At 35.2% G+C, this 6,000-nt stretch overlaps 1 protein-coding gene across 2 annotated transcripts in view; it reads right to left on the bottom strand.

Moving 5' to 3' along the window:
* The window catches only part of Plpp1 (phospholipid phosphatase 1), a 77,214-nt gene that overhangs the window by 39,040 nt on the left and 32,174 nt on the right, over nt 1-6,000 (bottom strand). The gene's annotated exons all lie outside the window — the stretch shown is intronic.

The raw sequence follows: 6,000 nt of genomic DNA, 5'->3' as shown, positions 1-6,000 counted from the left end.
ATTTCTTCTTTAGAACCCTCTGTTCAGCTCCTTAGCCCATCTTTTAATTGGGTTACTTCCTTTCTTGATACTTTGTTTTTTGAGTTCGTTATATATTCTGGATGTTAAACCTCTGTTGGACATGTCACTCGTGAAGATTTTCTCCCATTCTGTGGGTTTTTTAAAACTTCACTTCCTTGGTTGCATCTTTTGATGTACAGAAGCTTTTTAGTTTAATGAGGTCCCATTTGTTATTAGGTAACATAAACAGCATTGACACTATCAGACTTTACCAGCAAACTTCTAAAAATATTTTTAAATGAATGTGTGTGTGTGTGTGTGTGTGTGTGTGTGTGTGTTTACAGTGGTAGGGACTGAACCCAAGACTTTGTACAAGCTAGGTAGGTACTACACCACTGTGCTATATCTCTCATTTTTGAAAGCAGTTTTTAAGTTTACATGAAGACTGAGCAGAAAGTAAAATGTTCCCATATAGACCCTCTCTCCTATTATCACCATTCCTTAGACTCCCCTATTATAACCACCTTGCATTGGTATAACACATCTGTCAAAACCGAAGAACCAATATTAGTACAGTTATTAATGAAAGTCCATAGTTAAGGGTTAGTTCTTTGTACTCTGCAGTTCTGTGTACACTACTCAGTGCCCTGTATCCAACCTCATACAAAATAGTTTCATTGCCCTAAAAGTCTTGTACTCTGTCTACACATGTTTCAATCCTCCTCTCAATGCACAGATCTTAGTACTAGCTCTACAGTTTTGCCTTTTCCATAATGTCACAGTTGACATCAGACTGGCTTCTTGCTCTTAACAATATGCACTTATTTCTTCCATGGCTCTTCATGGTTTGATGGCTTATCTCTTTGGATTTTGTTGCTTTGTTTCATTTTTGCAGTTCTGAGGATGAAACCCAGGGTTTTATCCATAATAGGCAAGTTCTCTACCACTGAGTTACCCCCTCAGCTCAAGTTCTGTTAAAAATGAAAAATGAAGCTCTATTGGATTTACATTAACCAAATTAAGCAGTTCCTATGGTTTTCTTCAAACAGTGTGGCTTTTTAAAAGGGACATATCTGCTCACAAGATCTTTAAAAACCTTTCAATATCAAACAGAACAAAGAACAAAATTCTTTTGGGTTTATCATATTAGTAGTTACAGAGTACCAAAAAAAACTTTCACCACAGCTATACAGCAAGTTGGAGGCCAGCCTGTCATGACCATTCTTCTGAGTCTCTGTAAGAAACTGTAGTTTCCCTAGGATAAATTACATCCAGGATCATTTCTAGGTCAAATAATATATTGACCCAGCAATATATTATTTTAATAGCAATTTATACCTTTGCCAGATTTGTGTATGGGAGTACCTACTTTCCACGTCTGACACACTGGGGAAGTTCTTGCCTTTGCTAATGTGACTGGTCATACTGTCTTCTCAGTGGTAGTTTACTGTGAGTTTGTTTCTTAAAAACATCACATATTTTTTTTAGTTCTTGGTAGTTTTTTTCTCTTACAACTTTCTATTTATACTCTTAGGACCAATCACCTGTTTTTCACTAATTTATAAGATAAATAAAGGAAGCCATTTCCAAATTAATTCCTAGTTTATAATGGTACAATTTGGGTCACTATGAATAATACAATGTATCCTGAGGACTTTAATATACTGGTCACAAAAGTATTGGCTATGTATTATTATTTTAGGCTACACTACTTTTTGTTTTTGAGAAACGGTCTCACTATGCATCCGTGGCTGACCTGGAACTTGCTATGTAGACCAGTCTGGCCTTGCACTCACAAGAGCTCTGCTTGCCTCTGCCTCCTTAGTGCTGAGATTAAAGTTGTGAGCCACCATGCCTGGCTAAATAACTTTTTAATTACACTGGTCTAAGGCCATTTTCATGTGATGAACTTTGAGCATCCTACTCCCCACTACCTTCCTGTTTCATGCCTCTCCCATTAGTTTCCTTTCTTCCCCTAGACTGTTTTATTTCTACTTTCATATCATCTGTACATTATTATTTTACTTATCTATAAAAATATGGACCCACAAATTAAAGAAAATGTCATAGCTATCTTTCTGAGACTGACTTAACATGACTATCTCCATTTGCAACCATTTTTCTGCAAATGACATAACTCCATTTTCCTTTATGGCTGAAAAAAATTCCATTGTGTATATATACCACACAGGCTATATGTTTTTACTAAGGGATTAGAACATGGAATAATCAGGACCTCAGAGAAGTAACTACTCAACATTAGTACAACTAACTTAAAACAACCTATCTAACATAAGTAACAGCTTTATATTCCTAAACTATGTATTTTTCACATTTTTGTGTGTTTTTTTATTCTCTGGTAATTTCATACATGTATACAATATATTTAAACCACTTCCACCCTCCCTACTCCTTCCCCTTACTCCTCTTGGTCTTACTACCACCACATTCTCCTCTGAACTCCAAACTATACATTTTATGTGCTTTTTAAAATTGTTTTTATTTATTTTTAATTTTTTAAAATTTTTGTGTATTTCATACAGAAAATCATCTTTATGCCCCTTTCCCCTTTGACACCCTCCTACAGCACCCCCACTGGAGTTCATACAGTCTGTCATTTATGTTAAGGCTCATCATGTAAAGTCAGTGTCCCCAGATGTCCCCCAGTGCAAGTTCATCCACTGGGATCTAGTCAGCCTATCTAGAGTCCCTCCATTTAAGAAGATCAGCTCTTCTTCACCCAGCAATAATCAGCTGTCAGTAATTCTTTGACTAAAGTTGGGGTCTGCTGTTCATTTTCACAGCTCTGTGCTGGGTTTTTTATCTTATGAATGCTGACACCATTGCTATAGGTTTGTATGAGAAGAGACCCAGGCACCTGTAGGACTCTATTTCTGTATGGTCATGCACCAACTCCCAGACTCTTACAATCTTTCTGCCCCCTCTTCCACAATGGTCTCTGAACCCTGGGTGGGTAGATTTTAATATAAGAATCCTGTCCAATGATCCACACTCTGCAGACTCTTATTCTCTGAGTTTTGGGCATTTGTGACCTTTTGCGTTCAGGGCCCTCTGTTACATGAGGGAGCTTCATTGATGAGAACTGAAAAATGCATTAGTGTTTTCTTCATCCTTTGTTCTATGTTCTGTGAGCCTTAGGTGTAGAGGTTGCATCTTAGATGAGCCACTTAGACTTAGGCAATTCACAATCTCTGTATGTGACCAGTTGGGTGTATGAGTATTTTGCCTGCATGTGGGCAAGTGCACCTGTGTCATGCAATGCCTATGGAGATCAGAAGAGAGCATCAGATCCCTTGGAACTGTAGTTAAGGAGGGTTGTTAGTCTCCATGTGGTGCTGGGAACCAAACTCAGGTCCTCTGCAAGGGCAACCAGTGCTCTTAACTGCTGAACCATCTCTCCAACCCCTAAACTATACATTTTAAACTCCAGACATACTGTACTTATTCACTGCAACATGGGGTTTGAGATTTAGCATTTACTTTATTGTTACGATCATTACTCAAAAAGTTTGCACATACATTAATTTTTTACCCCTTTCTATGTAAAAATAGATAAAAGTAAATGTAAAAATTATAGAAGTAAATGTATAAGGAATTTCCAGGGTAGACTACAGAAAGCTGAGGGTGGAAGTCCAAAGTAACTGATTATACAGAACTGTATAATCTTCTGAATTTGTCATCTCTTTAACAGCTTACACTCATTAACAAGATTGTGGGGCAAACTATAAAAAATAGGTGAGTTTTAAAATACAAACTTTCTATTATCCAAAATCTTATAACTCATTGAGTTATAAATTGTGTGTATATATATATATAGTTACATCAAACATGAATAATGCATCTTAATGAAAATAAAGTATCTTCTATATCTGATGTTATACATAAATTATTAAAACAAACCTATCCTAGAAATGACAAAGAATTACTTTTGCATTAGTCCATATGCTAATTAAGACCCAGAAACCGGCCAAGCATTATTTCTAGTTTAAAAGGTTTGAATTAAAGTGTTTTTCCAGGTTAAATTCTCTCTAGTAACAAATAGCATTCAACCAAGAATTCAAAATTTCTTATCAAGTCTTCTCCCACTAGTTTTAAGAAAATACATACTTTAGCATTATTATTCATTTAAACTTTTTTATGTTTTGGTACTTATTGTGTTAACTATTTCAAATATATATTAAGAAGACACAAAACTGAATTTGCAGAACACTCACAATGAAATAAAAACTCACACTAAGTAATACTGAAATGTTAACCTTTATCATGTAGCAAAACTAAGAGTTATTTGTTTTTTAATTATGCAATGTGTAATTTTTGCTCAATTCATAAATTAGTATATATTATTTCTAATTAAACTTTAAGAAAAAGATGAAATGTACCAAATCATATAGCCGAAAGTTAACTTCCTGATCCTCAGGCAATATGGAAAAGCTTTATAAGAACATTATCTGGCAATAGTTACTGAAAATATTGATTACAACAAATCCCTTAGGCTTCCTCCAAGTCCAATAGCACTGTACTAATGTCAAGTCCAATAGCACTGTACTAGCACTGACTAATGGCTATTCACTGTTCATAATCCTGGAGCCTAAATTAGATAGTGCCAGTTGTGGTGACATTTTCTTCTTAGGAAAAAGTGCCTCCTTAAACTAAATTATTAATCCTGGATTTTTCTCCCCTTTTATTAAAGTTATTAAAATCAAATTAGAATTTTAAATATATAAAAATACATATATCTTGAAATAGAATAAAATTCAAAGTCCTTTCACCTTTGGAATACTATTTAAGACTATAAGGAGAAAAAGAAAACTTATAGTGAAAAAGACAAAAATCAACTCACATATATGAACTGGCAAATAAAGAATTAGCTTATTATTCTTAGCCAATCTGAGGGCAAAAAAAGAAGAAAAAAAAAAGCCAGCTAGTCCTACTACATACAACAAGGCTGTTGAGTTTGCTGATATACTAAAATTTTTAAATTATCTGAGAGGCTCAACTGACAAGAGCCAGGAGGTCAATGAAGAAAACACAGCTGACCTGCTGCACTCCCAAGACATTCAAGAGGGCAATCTCTGCCTTGATCCTTTTCTTCTACTTGCAATCACATACAAAGACAAAGGGCAGGGGCTAGAGAGGTGGCTCTGCGCTTAAGAGCACTAGATGCTCTTACAGAGGACGCAGGTTCGATTTCCAGCACCCCCATGGCAGCTAACAACCGTCCATGACTCCACTTCCAGGAGCTCTGACACCCTCTTCTGACCTCCATGGGCACTGCACAACACAGGTACAGGTACACTTATACACATGCAGGTAAAATACTCATAACACATAAAGAAATAAAAACTTTAATTAAAAAAATTCAATATATATATTTTTCAAAGACAAAGGGCAGGCAGGCATGGTGGCATACACCTGAAATACCAGGATTTGGGAAACAGAAGTTCCCAAAGGTTCCAGGCCTGTATGGGCTACACAAGACAGTGCTCAAAAGACAGACAGAGGGCAAGGTTTAGGAATCAGTACAGGGGTAAAGAAAGACAGCACAATATCCCAAGTTTGTGAATCTTAACACAGAATGTTTCTAGTTATCTAAGATAGTGAAACCTTATGCTACAGTTGCTGATCTAAATTATCACGACTTTAAAAAATAGTAAGTCTTAATGTATTCTGTAGATTTTATTACTTATTTATATTATAAATATTTATAAAATCTTTTTCCTCAAATTTAGCAAGTAAGCATATCTTTTTATTATCTGTTTTCAGTTAATAGTATGATAAAGTAAACATAGTCTTAGTTTCAACTCAGTCATGAAACAGCTTATTGGACTTGAACAGTATTTTGGCCTATATTTCTGTATTTGTATACTGAGAAGAGTAGATCTAAATGATTTAAATGAACGCTTCTATTTTAAAATAATCAATCTAAAATTATTTAAAAATAATCATCCAATCAACAAACTGGATGACTTCCAAGTTGTT

Source organism: Nannospalax galili, unplaced genomic scaffold (genome assembly GCF_000622305.1).
Source record: "Nannospalax galili isolate Female #2095 unplaced genomic scaffold, S.galili_v1.0 scaffold339, whole genome shotgun sequence".
NCBI classification, from domain to species: domain Eukaryota; kingdom Metazoa; phylum Chordata; class Mammalia; order Rodentia; family Spalacidae; genus Nannospalax; species Nannospalax galili.
This window is presented reverse-complemented; position numbering and strand designations above follow the sequence as displayed.